Genomic DNA, 15,719 nt, shown 5'->3' on the forward strand with positions numbered 1-15,719 from the left:
CAAAAATCGCCCTATACCACCCTCTACAGACCCATTCCCAGCCCCCATCCCTCTTAAAAAAACAATTCCTTTCTAACAAATGATTATTTTTTCTTAAATGAAAGCATGTGTTCAGCCATCTTAATACTCACTTGCAACTTATTCCAAATAAGCGGGCCCGTACTTACCTTAAATGCTGATCTAACTGTAACTGTCGACTCAATTGCTATATCATCACTATTTATCTTTTCATAATCACGCACTTGGATATTCAAACAATTAAACTTCTTAAAAATTGCAGGGACTAGATCATTCTAGTCCCTGATTCTAGTCCACTGATAAACAAATATAGAAGCTTGAAAATCCCTAATTTGTCCAACATTTAACAGATTCAGGGATTTATAATAATTCTAGTTTCATGGACCTCTATAACATATTTACCAATAATCCTAATCATCACTGTATTCTGAAGAACTTGCACTCGCTTATAATTAGTAAAAAAAAAATTGCTACTCCAGAGAAAGCAACCATAAGCTATATACGGGTAAATTAATGAATAATAAAGTGTAAGAAGAATCTTCTGTGACAGGAAATGCTTAAAACGTCGAAGTATGCCTTCACCACTGGCAATCTTAGCAGAAATAGCTTCACCATGATTTCTCCATGACAGATCGCAATGCACTATGAATCCTAGGTAACGCAGTTTACCAACCTGCTGAACAGGCTTTCTGTACAGTGTAACCAAGCCATTTAAATCAACAGGGCAACCCACTCTACTGTAAGTCGTCAAAAATGTCTTACTCACGTTAACAAGTAAAAAGTTTACATTCATGAACACTTCGAGTATTTCCAGTACACGATTTTATTTACTTACTAACTCCTCTATAGACTTTCCAAATAAATTTAAAGCAGCGTCATCAGCAAACGATATAATGCAGGCTTCCTTCAGGTAAAAACGCACGGAGTCAACATACACTAAATATAATAATGGACCGAGCACTGGCCCTTGAGGCACTCCGTACCTAACCGAAAACGCGGATACATAACATTATTAATTACAACTCTAAGTGATCTTACTATTAGGTAGCTTTTAAACCATTCTAAACAAATTCCACGAATACCTAGTGATTCCGACCTTTAAATCAACACTGTAAAATCCACAGTATCAAACGCTTTACTGATATCAATAAAAATAGACATTGGTATATCCCCTCTGTCAAACACATTTTTCACAAAATCAACAAGGTCTTGCAAAGCATGCGTCTTACCGGAAGCCAACTGAATTTCACTTAATAATTCATTATTTTGTAGGAAAGTATGAAGTATACTACTTGAATACTGTGTGCTACTTTCTCCAGTAGCTTTGAGAATAAGGGAAAAAAAATGATATCGGCCTTCAGTTTTCGATTTCTTTGCTGTCTTTAGTTGCTCTGGAAATTTTCCTGTTTATAGTGATAGATTAATAATAAAAAGTAGACGAGGAAGTATATTTCCAGCAACAACTTTGAATGCACTAAGAGAAAATCCATCAGCACCAAGCAGCTGCTGCGTTCGGCAGAATTGCAAAACACCAGCAGAAGTTCGGAATTCTTCGATCATTCCTTCAACTGCTCGTACTTGGCTTCTAAGCGACGAGTGATAATACATGTTGCGAACGAGTGATACGATGTTTGACGGGACGGCTTAGTGCAGTAATATATGGCAAAGGTCTTCTCGTCCAAATTAAGTCGAAAGTTTGTTTGAAGTCAATGAAAAGTTGTTAGAGGTCCTGACCGTATTCAAGGTATTTTTCATTACTTGGCGGATGAGAAAAATCTAGTCTATTGTTGTCGGAAACCCACCTGATAATCAAGGATGATTTGACTGGTTAATATTTTCATTCTGTTTTGTAGTATCTTGGTCACCGCTGTGGTAGGTTTTCTTGTCAGGCAGACGGTAATTGGCACATTCAGCTTTCGACCCTTTTTTATGCAGTGGAGCTATGATAGCGGAACACCACGTTTTAGGGAAATAATCCTTGTGGCAGTTCTGTGATAGAGGTCGGCCGTGTCTTTTGAGTCGGCATTCAGGAGTTTTGCGTACAATCCATTTGGTCCAGGCGATTTATTTGAATTGAGTGACTTCAAGGCAGATTTAACCTCGCTTCTGAGTGGTGGTGGGCTTGGTTTTGATGGGGAGATGGCTAAGTTCCTAAGAACGGCAGGGTCAAGATGGATTGGGAGACTCAACTTTTCTTGAAAATGTTGTTTCTACCTCTGTCTTACTCCTACTGTGTCGTCCATATGAGTCCCATCCATATCTAGAAGTACTTTTGTAATTTTAGTTTTGCTCCTCGACAGCTCTTGTATTCTTTTGTACACAGCTTGGGCTTTACCTTTTCGGAAGTCGAGCTCACATTGGTTACATTTGTTATGAATCTACATGGTTAGAGCGCATTTGATCTACTTTTCCGTTAGCCGCTTAAGATGCTTAAGGTTCGTAGTCAAACCTTTTAGCCGAATAGTAATGATATGTTCGGAAGCTAGAGTTGTGGAGATGAGTGATTTATTTGCTTTATTTGAAAGGATAATTCTTACCCCTTGGCGATGAATTCCATCGTTGCGACCTGACAAAAGTAGTGTGGTGTCCCCAATCTTTTCAACACCAGTTACTGGAAGATGGGTTTCTGACAGACCAACGATGTCCCATTTATCCCTGTTGATTTCTCGTATAAGTAGATCCTTCTTTCCTTCCTTAGTCAGGGTACTAACATTTAAAGTCCCTATTGCCAATGTCGTTTTAGGGGTAAAAAGGGGTAGTGCATCCGATGCGGGATTTGTTACTTTGGAAATTGCGGTTTCAGTGTAGCTAGTCGTCAGGTCAGCAGTAATCTTTCCAGCGGAGCCGGTCGTCACATTGTGGGCTACCCCAGACGCGGTATATGGTTCGTCGACTGCCCCAGATGTGGTATCTGGCTCGTAGGTTGCCCCGGACGCGGTAGATGATATCGCATGGTCGTCGGATAAAACCCCAGACGCCATAGCTCTGGTTCTTGTAAGTTTTCTTGTCTTCATCATTATAAAATTTGAGAACAGTATCTGAGAAGAAAGGATGCTCAGCTAGATTTCGAGACAGTGGCAAGCTACTCCTCTCTGCCTTTAGCAGGGGCTGTTGACTCGTGTGCAAGTTTATCCGCCCTTTAGAGTTGTTCTGCTATAGAGAATCCTTCCATTTGGCATCCTGCATGGCCAATATGATTTTCTCATTGATGAGAGGAGGTTTGGCGTCTGCCGGGACGTGTCCACGCCCCAGTGGGCCCTGCGCATCACCATTTCAGGGGACTTCTTCCTCCTGTGCAAAATTTATAATCCCGTGCATGGGTGCCTCAGTTTCATTTTATGGACCCCCAACGACTTGGTCCCCCCGGTCCACGCCTCGTTATATATTCGTAGGAATCCTTTATATCTAAAGGACTTTCCCCTATACACCACCTGGGGACGCGTCTGGTGCCTAGGGGGAGGTTAAATCCCCAAGGGTGTACTCTGGAGAGTCAGGCAGAACATCGTATCTTCTCCCTGAAAAATAAATTTGGTGCTTCCAGATTCAGTGCAGACGAACTTTGGGAAACCTGGTGTATTATGAGTCTTGGTTTTTGAGATTTTGAGATGAGATCGTTTGAAGATCAGGAAAGAGTGGTTTTGTCTCTTTGAATAATGCTGGTAGTTCTTTCAATGTATTTGTATCGAAGAGAGAAATTAATAATCTTCAAGCAACCGAAGCAAATCTTGCATCGGTTGCTGAGAGGTTTTTTTTTTTTTTTGGACTAGTATACTCACTGCAGATACTATTGCGTTTTGTTCACGTCACTAAAATTTGTCTGCTCACAGCTCAGCGATCCCTTTTAGTTATTAAATAAAAAAAAAACTAATTTTTTTAGCTGAAAGTAAGGAGCGATATTAAAACTTAAAACGAACAGAAATTACTCCGTATATGAAATGAGTTGTCCCCTCCACAATCCCTCGCTCTTTACGCTAAAGCTTTTAATTGTTTTAAAAAGTAGAATTGTGGCAAAGAGTCAAACTTTAGCGTAAAGAGCGAGGGATTGTGGAGGGGACAACTCATTTCATATACGGAGTAATTTCTGTTCGTTTTAAGTTTTAATATCGCTCCTTACTTTCAGCTAAAAAAATTAGTTTTTTTTATTTAATTTCTGAACGTTTTTGAATTAATGCATGTTTGGTTTTGGCTCTCCGCACATAAAGTATTAAAATGAAATTTGTATATTAATTCTTTTTTGGCTAAATGGCTTTCTCTTAGTTTTGATCAGACGATTTTGAGAAATAAGGGGTGGGGAAGGAGGCCTAGTTGCCTTCCAATTTTTCGGTTACTTGAAAAGGCAACTAGAACTTTTAATTTTTAATGAACGTTTTTATTAGTAAAAAATATACGTATCTTAAGAATTAACTTACATAACAAACTTTCATAACCTTATATTTTTATTATGTATACGAGGGGGTTTGTACCCTCGTTAATACCTCGCTCTTTACACTAAATCTTAAGTTTTGTCCCAATTCTTTAAGAATGACCCCTGAATCAGAAAGGCCGTAGAATAAATAGTTGAAATTACTAAAAATACTTTAGCATAAAGAGCAAGGTATTTATCTCCTCCTAAATACCTCGCTCTTTATGCTAAAGTATTTTTAGAACCCCTCATATGCGTAATAATCTCTGTTCGTTTTAAGTTTCAATGCTACTTCTTCCTTTCATTTGAAAAAACGTTTTCATGTTTGTTTTTCATTGTTTTCTTATAGTAATGCTAGAGAATCCTGCGCCCTTGTCATTAAATTTTTCTTCCCCCATGACAGATTACTCCAAGGAAAGATCCTCCAACATAGCCCCCCCCCCAGCCCCACCCCCAAACAAAATAAAATCCCCCTAAAAACGTCTGTACACTTCCCAATAACCATTACTATATGTAAACATTGGTCAAAGTTTGTAACTTGCAGCCCCTCCCCCAGGGATTGTGGGGGAGTAAGTCATCCCCAAAGACATAGTTATTATGGTTTTCGACTATGCTGAACAAAATGGCTATCTCAAAATTTTGATCCGTTGACTTTGGGAAAAAACTGAGCGTGGGAGGGGGCCTAGATGCCCTCCAATTTTTTTGGTCACTTAAAAAGGGCACTAGAACTTTTCATTTCCGTTAGAATGAGCCCTCTTGCGACATTCTAGGACTACTTGGTCGATACGATGACCCCTGGGGAAAAGAAGAAAAAAAAAAAACAAACAAATAAACACGCACCCGTGATTTGTCTTCTGGCAAAAAATACAAAATTCCACATTTTTGTAGGTAGGAGCTTGAACCTTCTACAGTAGGGTTCTCTGATACGCTGAATCTCATGGTGTCATTTTCGTTAACATCCTTCACTTTTAGGGGGTGTTTCCCCCTATTTTCCTAAATAAGGCAAATTTTCTCAGGCTCGTAACTTTTGATGGGTAAGACTAAACTTGATGAAACTTATATATTTAAAATCAGCATTAAAATGCGATTCTTTTGATGTAGCTATTGATATCAAAGTTCAATTTTTTAGAGTTTTGGTTACTATTGAGCCGGGTCGCTCCTTACTACAGTTCGTTACCACGAACTGTTTGACTTGTATCATTTGAAGAGCTTGAAATAATCAATCTTTGAATTTATTTTTCATATTGTAAAGGACAATAAATCGTGGTGAAGCAGTCATCCCGTTCCAACCTAGCATACCGGAGTGACATGACAAAAAATTGACCCCTTTAACCCTTGAAACGATGAAAGCAATATTGTGATGCAGATTACGAGATAGAAAATCAGGATGAGGTTCAGTTAAAAAAGAATATCCTGAATGATGGGCCTACTAGTGGGTTTTGACGATTTAGACACTCCTAAGTTGAATTTAAATGTTAAAAAACTGGTGAATGGATCCCTTTCCCCTCCAAGATTACTCTTCTCTTTTCTTGAAACTTAAACCGCCGCATTTTGTAGTCTAATAAGCATCATTGTGCTATCTAATGTGCTTCCTACAGAAATCAAGGTTTCATATCTACATTCATAAGTTTACCGACTCAGAAGTAGCTAGGATAGGTAGATTCCCCAAAAGCTAGATTTAACTGATGCACCCCTAGTGGGAACTAAAATTATAACATAGAAAGTCAATACTGTAATTTCAGACCCTTTTGTTCCTGGAAATTGGTGTCAAAGCTACATTTTCTTCTAGGGTGATAATCATTTTATATAATCGTTACAAAAACTTCAAACTTTAGCATTGAAAATGTTAGAGGGGCGGGAAACGCAGCCTTCACTCTGGTGTTAGTGATGACTAATTAACAGAAACAAGCTATAAAGTAATATTTTTTATTTGACGACGTTAAATCTTAAAAAAAAACATTATTAACCTCATATATGAAAAGAATTGGCATCCCCTGGCTTCTCTTTCACCCTAAGGCTTTAAATATATTAGAGATCACAATCATAGTTTGAGTAAAGCATAAGATAAATTTAAGTCTAGGTTTTTTGCAGTCCCGCCTTGCATAGCATAATTTATGTTCTAATTAAGTTATATTGCTGCTCTTTACTTTCATTATATAATATTTTTACTTAGTTACAGACAACGCCTTCTATAATTGCCAGATAAAGTCCTAATGCTATCGAATCTTTTGTAATTCTAATTTCCACTACTATACCGCTCGCCACTCAAACTTCAAGGATCTGCTTCAATTTTTTAATTCGTGTTTTCTTTTATATTTAGCAATCATAGTCACTATACTGACTAGTAGTTTTCTATTCCTGTAAGAACTACGTTAAAGGTCGGATTTTATTTGCACCTAAACTGAACTTACTTTATATCAGAACTTACTTCATGGATGCATTGTAAGTCAACGTAACATATTGTTTAGCCTCTTCAAAAATGTTCTACTTGAATAAAAGTGTGAGTGTCAAGCATGGTATTTTCTCCAATTGGTCACAAGTGAATAAAGTCCTGGCAATCGGTTAAAGAATTTTCTTTTGTGGTGTTCACTTGAATTTTCTTTTTTTCTGCATACAAGTTCTTAGACACTAGCCATATAATATGCCTACAAAAAAAAAGATAAACTGGGAATCCAAAACCTTCAAAGAATACCCCTGAATAAGATTCTTTACAATATCACAAATTTAGATATTAACCTTATTAAAAAAAAATCAAAATATTCGGCTATTTTATTGTTCCTTTGACTAAACAAATTAATTAACTTGATAAACCATTATATATTAATAAATTGTGTCCTTTTTTGCTTCTTTGACATACTTTCGTCAAATCGAAGTCCCTTGAAAACACTTAACCATAAACACCTTTATTTACGTTTTTTCTTTGGCAAATTTTTGCGTGAACCTTCATGAATAAATTCGATAATTGAAGCAGGTGTGAAATTTAAATTTAGGAAAGGAGATATTAATGGATGGTTATTTCCTGCTTAAAGGATTTCACAACATTAGATGAAGTTCTAAAATTTATTTGAATGAAGGTTTCTTTGTATAATAAATGTTGACCTCCCCACTTCTAGCTTTGTAGCTTTCTACTTCTAGTTTTGCGGATGAATCATAGCCCTTGATTCTAGGATGCTACTGCTTTCCATTTTAGAAATCTATAGATTGCTTGCGTTTAGTCTCTTGCCGAATGTACATCTTTGCAGTTATTCTCTTCCTAGCCTATGATTTTATTTTTATTCTTTATTTGAACTCAGGTGTGGCTTAAGCTAAGAGAAAAAAAAAGATAAGGTTCATCTCACTCATTTTGTTTTGAACGCTTCCCTTTCTCGTGCTTACGACTGTGCAGCCAAATCTTGACAGTCTGATGTAAGATGAATTCCAGTGCGAGTGTTAGTGTTGCCTATTTTATGTTTTCACTTAAATCGGGCCTTTGATACCCCGGTTGATGCTCATTCGGTTCTAAGCTCGGGGTTGCAGCTTGTTAAGTCTCGCATCTGTTGCAACGGTTTTGTATTGCCTAAGTAAAGAGTCATGTGCAATGTTTCGTTTGATGTCTCTTTCCCGACCATTTTGTATAGGTGTAGTGGCTGTAGAAGCCTCAGAAGGGACTCTTTCGATTGAAAATTGAAGGTTATAATTTTAACGCCCCTTTTGAAGGTTGTTAGGCGTCAAAGGGTAACCAATCTTCTCCTGTGCCTCTTTTGCTAGCCATCCACATTGTGACTCCCCATGATAGCGGTTGAAAATTTTGAGATAGTATTTTTGTTGAGCATTATCAAAAGATTCAGTAGTTCCAATCTCCATGATTGGAAGACAAAAGTTGGCTGATAGATCCTCTAGGTCTTCAAACTCCCCCTCTTCACTCCCTTTTGTTTCATTTTTTTTTTTAGCACCGGGCTGGGACGTTGCATCTTGTTTGAAACAGAATCATCCAAGGGTTCCCATTATCTATTAATTGAGGATCAAGTAGAACCCTTTCATCTCATTTATCCATCCAAATCCAAGATTTTGGGCAGAACGACTGACATATTGTCTTTGTTTGAACCAAAACCATGCAAAGATCGTCAGTATTCAGGGTTGGAGAACCTAAGTGGGTCAGCAGCCTCTCCAACACCCTGTGTCCCTTTCTAGTCTTTTAGCAGAGAAGCAGGCATCAGGAACTTTCTTAAAGTTGGCGATGCAATGATTTAAAATCTATATGATTTTAGACAAAATGTACGTCGGTCAACTTCTTCCCACATCACCCTATCTTACATCCAGCTTTTTTTTTCAGAAAGGTAAACATGATGCACGTTATTTGATACTTCAAGCAAGGCACAACAGTCCTAATTTTCTGCAAAAATTTTGACAGGAGGGCCCCTATACCATTTTGTGCCTCTAAATTGTTTTTAACCAAAATAATGCTTAGCTTGTTAGCTGATTTTGAATCAAGTCAATACGTATTTGAGGAGAATCAATATCTGATTTTTTTTTTCTCTGGCATGTTCCGAAGCAATGAGGTCGTCAGCCCACGAAATTCCCAAAATGTTGCATCTCATGAGTGTTTTTTCTTACCACAAAATTGATATTATTAATTTTCATCATGTCTTCCAAGATTATTGATCAGCGTTTATAAGACAATCTGGTTTTTCAGTGGGATTTCATCGATTAATTGGAGTTCAGGTAAATCATATGAATATAATTATACATGTTACACTTAAAACATTTGTCAGTAAGAGGGGAACTGTCACCCCGCAGCACTCATATTACTAGCCTAATCGAAAAATATTCCTCAGCGTAAAGGGAGATTAGGTGGATCTTCAACTATCCTCCTCCTATATTTGTCTGAACGCTCACTTAAAGTTAGAAATAGGGGACCTAAAAATCAACTTTCTGAAGTTTCGTCCTCTCCCACCACCCACAGAAAGATTCACTGACTCTTATCCCCAATATCTGATGTAAAACTACGCACCATTATACAAAGTTTTATGAAGGCTTAAATAAGTCAACTCAGTTAAACGAGGTTTAAAGATGATCCTCTATATTTCCTTTTGTTTTTTATGGCCTGCATCGAACTTTAGCATTACTTTGGACCTTCTTGAGCCAAAACTGTCGGTCGGTGCTACAAAATGGCTGGAAGAACCTCTTTGTTGTTGAGCAATATCTTTTCTATTTAAAAGGAGCATATTTCGCTTTCTGTTTGAATGAACCCTCTCCAAATATTCTAGGAACACTGGTTACATGATCACCTCTGGGGAAGAAACTACACTTCCGTGATGATTATTCTTGAAAAAAAGTACAAATGTCGATTTTTTTATGGATAGCAGCCTGTATTAAGCAGTGTTAGTTGAGATGCTGAATTTTATGGTACAATTTTCATAAAGCTCCCTTTTTTCGGGAGGGAGGCAGGTATTTCCCTATTTTTAAATTAGGGAATTTTTCTCAGGCTCATATTCATTGATGGTTAGCTTAGCAGTTAAAAAATTTTACGCATTTGTAATCAACATGAAAAGCTAGTTCTTTTTATATTTTAATCTCTATTATTGTCAAAATTCATTATTTTAAGCATCAGTCACTATTGGTACATTTCTCTTTACTGAAAGTTATTCACCATCAACTGTTTGAGCCAGAATAGTGATATTGACGAAAGAGACAGTACCTCAGCAATTAAGTATGTCGCGAATGGGAATTTTAGCTCAATATTCATCACCTAATATATTTCAATCATGAACAACTTGCGTTTTAAAGTCAAAATTCATACACTTTGTTAGTTTTTTAGTTTACATGGACAATCACTAAGCTTCCTAGGTATTTAACAGTTCATAAATTAAGGTACTAATTTCATTGGTGGATTAAGCATGTGAGTTTATATACTTTTCTGGGTACTAACCGAGTAAGACCATAGTCAAAAGATTACGTTCTTTCTCCTACTCACCATGTGACCTATCCTAGCTTTGTCCCGATGACTTGAATCTGCGGTGGTGGTCTTTCTGCCATTAGGCTGGCATTTTTTTGTGCTATATTTTTCAATGTATTTGTATTTTTCTTAAAGATGGTAAGCCAGTTTTTGCCGTATTCATGTTTATTTTGAAAATTTTCAGTATATTGCTATTTGTCTTTTTAATAGCCTAGTAATGAGACTGATAATGCAAATTGTAAACATTCCAACAATCAAAAAAGTCACGGGTTATAAACGTTGCTTCTTAAGAGGTATTAGCTCATGGTCAATGATGCTTTACGTGAGCTATTCAGCTGTGGTTGAAATTTAACTTGAGATTGCTATGAACAAGTCTTTTTGTCTATGGAGTATGATTGTAGCTTAATTTTGTGGTTAAAAATTGTCCTTTTCTGGGACTATCATCCAATTATTAAATAAAGTGGTAACATTTTGTATGATCCTGTTTTTTTGCATCCTCACTGTATTAGTCGGCATGACTGAAGGTCTTTTAGTTCATAGTTATTAAGCAACTAACCAACCATAGAGCTATCCGAACTGAAAAGAGAAAACTAAATTCAGACACGAGGAACCAACTTTACCCGTAACCCGTAAAATACAAGCTAAATGTTCTCAATATACAGAGTCCTCTCTTACAAGTCCTTTAAATCCTTAGAACTTTATTTATTGGTTTTTATTTATTTATTGGTTTTTATTGGATTTATTGATTTTAAATTGTAAACAAAAAACAAGTAAGGGAAAAATTTGTAAACAAAATTGACATAGGTTCTTTTATTAGGCAGCGAAAAATAGATACTAAAGTTACTGGATAATTCAGTCACATACATCAGTGACCATCATCAACCGCAAAAACAAAGTATCACAATCAAAACAGACTATATGTATACATAATAAAATAGTTACTTCCGGGTTAGAGCTATTTTCTGGTCCATTGGCTTAGAAGGTTCTTTAACAGGGTTCATTCAAAGTCTAGACTTTTATAATATTGCCTAAATGTAAGGTGAGCTTTTAATGAATGTGGCCTAATCTTCTTCTTCTCATTGCAAACGCAATGATGCTGAATTTGCAGTTTTAAATTTGCTAAAAAATACAGCCCTCGTAAACAAGATTGAAAAAATCAAAAAAATACGCATCTTAATATTATTTCCTCCTCCTCCTCACCCGACATATGAAATTCAGATATTGAGCGGAATTTTTTTACCCCCGGGTCTCTAACCAAATATTTTGAATGCAAAATTCACAAAAAAACATCAAAGTAGTTTTTAATCGTCAATTCACTTAAAAAAGGACATTTTCAAATGATGACAAAAGAAAAGTAAAGAGCGATATCAAAACATAAAATGAGGAGGAATAATTACATTTGTAATTGCGGTCGCAAGTAGTTGCAGTTGCAGTCTTAAGTTGTCGGAGTCGCAAGTAGTCATAATCGTATTTACAATCCTTGCTCTGGGGCTGAATGGAATAGTATTTTTATACTATTAAAAAACTGCTATTATACTATTAAAAGTTATAATAGACAAAACTACCGAACTTGGTGCTTTCTGTAAGCTAGCCTATATGGTATATATATATATATATATATATATATATATATATATATATATATATATATATATATATATATATATATATATATACAGGAAAAAAAACATAAGTACATACAGTGATGAAGCCAACTAGGTTGTCAAATAAAAAACGAGATCATTTGAATAAAATGAATTAAAAAAATTTACATAAGCACACAAACATAAGTACATAAGTAAAATGTAAGAAATACAAGTAAAAATAAAAAGTAAGTAACATAAGCAAAAATGAATAAAAATGAGTACTTAAGTACAAACATAAGCACATTATAAAACGTACAGTGTTTAATCCAACTTGCCTGTCAAATGAAAAATGAAACAAACTAACACATTAACAATACGCATGACACATTAACATGATACACTGCAATTTCAAATGCTTATGATTTCAACGAACGCGGGCACAAAGCTCTTTGTGTAAGGCTCAGTTCTTGCATTTGATTGTTTGTTCTTTTGATTGGGGTAAACGGGGGTTTGGAGAGCAATGAGGGGCTGGAGAACAATTTGGAGAACAATTAACACCTTTCTTCTATATGGATGTAGTGTATCAGTTTTTTAAGCACTTAGCGAATGAACCACCTCTAGTTTTTGTATTAAAAATATTTGATAAAAGTTTTGATAACTTATCAGGAAATTCTTTTAGCAAATCAATTCGAATATCAAGGGGGCATATTGAAGTTTTCTTTAGTTTACGCATTTTTGCCTTAACATCAACAGGTTTTGCTACATGAATATCCCGGTCTGTTTCTTGGGGAGGGGCAGGGAATATTGTGTTAGAGAGGAGGAAGGGTTTGCACTATAGCGGCAAGGTGTTTATTTAGTAAATTAGCTGTAGTTTCAGGGGGAACATCAAGATTAAAGTCAACATCTTTGACTTTTTTACCACTGATTTTCTTGACTGTACACCACTGCTTTGGTCGTGCTTTAAGGAGTGCGCTTACTCTATAACGGTAATACTGGGCTGAAGCTTTCCGAATTTGCTGTTTTATTGATAACCTTAGTAGGTCAGTTTTTTTTCAGCTTTTCCTTGGTGAAACTGTCTTAATTTTTGTCAGATCAAACTTTGTATTGCATCATTTATATTTAGCTTATCATTAAAACATCTTTTCTTTTTGACCCTCTGGAAAATGATGTAAATAGTTATTATTAAGTTCCTCTTGGAAAAGTTCAGCTTTCTTATTCGATTCGTTGGGAGCGAATACATCTTCCCATCGCTCTTCTGAAAGTCGTGTTCCAAAATTGAGGAGACCACTATCAGTGAGGGGTCAATGCTTAAATACATCAAATTGATTCTTGTGGATATGATCTTGTATCAGATTTGACGAAAGCGTAAAATAGTAACTGCCACTAACTGGAGGGGGGAGTTACGTGGGCCTTTAATAGAATTCATGCATGTTTTTACAAATAATGTCAAGGAAAGTACAGCCTTTTGTTGTTGGGATATTAACAATTTGTTTTAGATTAGCTTCCCGACGAAGATGACTTGTGATAAGTTCATTTCCGTCACCGGTAAGTAGCGTCCCAGCATTTGGATGTTTAGATTGGAGGTAATCAAACGATGCATGGCATTTTTCCAAGGAACCTTTACGCTGCTCCGATCTTTGGCCGGGTCAATAATTAACACATCCAACAATGATATTAGTTAACGGGCATGGTAGAACTTTTGGTTTAACTTTAATCCAAATAATTTCATCATACTCATTTATTCGTGGAAAGTTATCTTTCCTTGGCGACAAATTATCACGACAAAAATTCTTTACCCCTCCACCCTTTTCACCAAGGTAATGATCATGCGGACAAAGTTTAACAAAGTCATTAAAATAAGCCAACTTCAGAGTACCCACGTTTTGGGACTGAACTTGGGTTATACAAATTAAATCTGATGCTAGGTTATTCGTCGTAATTTCATGCTTAATAAGTTTTCAAAATTAAGGCTATCTGAATTACTTAATAACAACCTTGGGAAATGGTAACGTAATTTGATATTCCTATGTTTACTACTATGAGTACTAGAAACACCCGTTTTATATGGCAAACGATTTGAAAAAAGAGTTTGAGGGTGATGAAGTCTATGGACAGTTTCTGTGGCTGGCTGGGGTTTATCAGATTTAGCAGGAATGGGGGTACCATGGATAGACTCAAGACCAATTTGCCTAGTAGTAAGGTGACTGGAAGGGGGTACCAAGGACTTTCGACCCCCAGCATTAGGAGTAGTAGCGTCAATATTAGGAGTAGTAGCGTCGTAGTAGTAGTCTTCTGGCAAAAAATGCGAAATTCCACATTTTTGTAGATAGGGGCTTGAAACTTCTACAATAAGGTTCTCTGATACGCTGAATCTGATGATGTGATTTTCGTTAAGATCATATGAATTTTAGGGGGTGTTCCCCCCTATTTTCTAAAATGAGGCAAATTTTCTCAGGCTTATGGGTAAGACTAATCTTGATTAAACTTATATATTTAAAATCAACATTAAAAATGCCATTCTTTTGATGTAACTATTGGTATCAAAATTCAATTTTTTAGAGTTTCGGTTACTATTGAGCCTGGTCGCTTTGTACTACAGTTCGTTACCACGAACTGTTTGATATGATATCGAGGACTTGACAGAAGGGGGGCAAATCTACTGGAAGTGAGGATCAATACTTCGAGGAAAATCTGGGGAAAAGAGACGGCGGGAGTACTCTCAAAAAGAAGTCGAAAGCTACTGGTGGGGTGAACTGGTGCTTCTTGTGCCAGCGCTGGTTTTTATCGTGATTTCATTTTTTGTACATTCAATAAAAAACGATCACTAGATTAATGTCGATCACTAGACTGAAATGAAACTGCCAAAATAGGCTTAGGGAAGTTTGTGTACCGAAACCAGCCAGAGAACCGCAGGGATCGACTTGGAAAACTTAGGCCCAGGGACAGTTGATGGTTGCATGGGACCGATGGGGACGCAGCCCGGCCCAAGGCCATGGTAGCTTTCCCATTTTTAAATGGGATCAAAGACCTAGAAGCATTGGGCAAATTACGAGCGATGTCAACACATGATAAATCTGCACATAAATTAAGATGAACGAAAGAATTGGTACTATTTTTGCAACATCCTGAGATAAAATGGCTACAAACATGTAAATACTGACAACGATTCTTTTTCCTACAAAAGCCACTCTCTAAATACCTACATATAATATTACATTCTTTGTGGTAGATGGCATTCCAGGAGGCACAGTTATTAGACCTTTTTACTCTTTTGAACAAAATAGCTCTTTAATAATTTTGATCAGTGTTGACAGAAGGGAGCATCTAAAAATGGGATTTGGTCACCCTGTGATCATTTTTCAACATCCCCCTGAACATACTCAGGAAGTTTCAGCTTAATACTAAGCCGTTCCTTAGATATTGCTGACACACCCTATTGACAACCAGCGTACTCATAGTGTGTTTTGGTTGTGTTCGGCATCTGTCTCAAAATTTCCTCAGAGTTAAAATTTATATAAAATGTTAACATTTTAAAATGTTAAATATATGTCATAAAATATTAAGAAATAAACAACTTCCATAGTTCAAAGTTCATGCCCAGAGTGTCTGGCGGGTATGTAAACTCCGGAGGAATAGTTATTTGACCATTGGACTATTTTAGAAAAATGGCTTATTTGAAAATTTTAGACAAAGCAATTTGGAGAAAAAGAACGTAAGGGAGCTCGTTGCCCTCTGATCACTTTTGACTCTTAAAAATGACAGTAGAATCTTCCACGTT

At 36.5% G+C, this 15,719-nt stretch overlaps 1 protein-coding gene and 1 long non-coding RNA gene across 2 annotated transcripts in view; one reads left to right on the forward strand and one right to left on the reverse strand.

The window, feature by feature from the left end:
* Positions 1–15,719, forward strand: part of LOC136035398 (peroxidase-like) — a 96,331-nt gene that overhangs the window by 75,210 nt on the left and 5,402 nt on the right.
* Positions 6,812–15,719, reverse strand: part of LOC136035399 (uncharacterized) — a 54,835-nt gene continuing 45,927 nt past the window's right edge. Inside the window, exon 3 of the long non-coding RNA XR_010619412.1 lies at positions 6,812–7,065. This is a non-coding gene — a long non-coding RNA (uncharacterized LOC136035399). The remainder of the gene's footprint in view (positions 7,066–15,719) is intronic.

Source organism: Artemia franciscana, chromosome 14 (genome assembly GCF_032884065.1).
Source record: "Artemia franciscana chromosome 14, ASM3288406v1, whole genome shotgun sequence".
Taxonomy (NCBI): domain Eukaryota; kingdom Metazoa; phylum Arthropoda; class Branchiopoda; order Anostraca; family Artemiidae; genus Artemia; species Artemia franciscana.